This window comes from Drosophila grimshawi, unplaced genomic scaffold (genome assembly GCF_018153295.1).
Source record: "Drosophila grimshawi isolate 15287-2541.00 unplaced genomic scaffold, ASM1815329v1 contig_311, whole genome shotgun sequence".
Lineage (NCBI taxonomy): Eukaryota > Metazoa > Arthropoda > Insecta > Diptera > Drosophilidae > Drosophila > Drosophila grimshawi.
Genome location: NW_025063098.1, coordinates 10,025,919 through 10,026,283, shown reverse-complemented (window position 1 = coordinate 10,026,283; position 365 = coordinate 10,025,919).

The window sequence follows — 365 nt, the reverse complement described above, 5'->3', positions numbered from 1 at the left end:
ATATATATATATATATTACCTATGATTGTTTTTACATACATGTGTGTCATTATTGCTCAATACCTGAAGATTTATATGCCAATAAGAATTTGTATTTAAATAGTTTATTGAGATCAGCTGAGTTGCTGGGGCATTGATTGGAGTGCAGCATTATTGCTAGTGTTCAGCAATTATACAAATCAAAAATTCAATATCAAAATTTATTTTATGCCTAAATTAAATAAGCTTCAAAACAATGTGCTGCATTCCTAAGTATCGAAGCTGGAAACTTGCCTAACAAATACTTACTTCCTGGCGACCCAGTAATTAAAAACATGTATTTATACATATATATTTAAAATATATGTATTGCTATAGTGATCGGC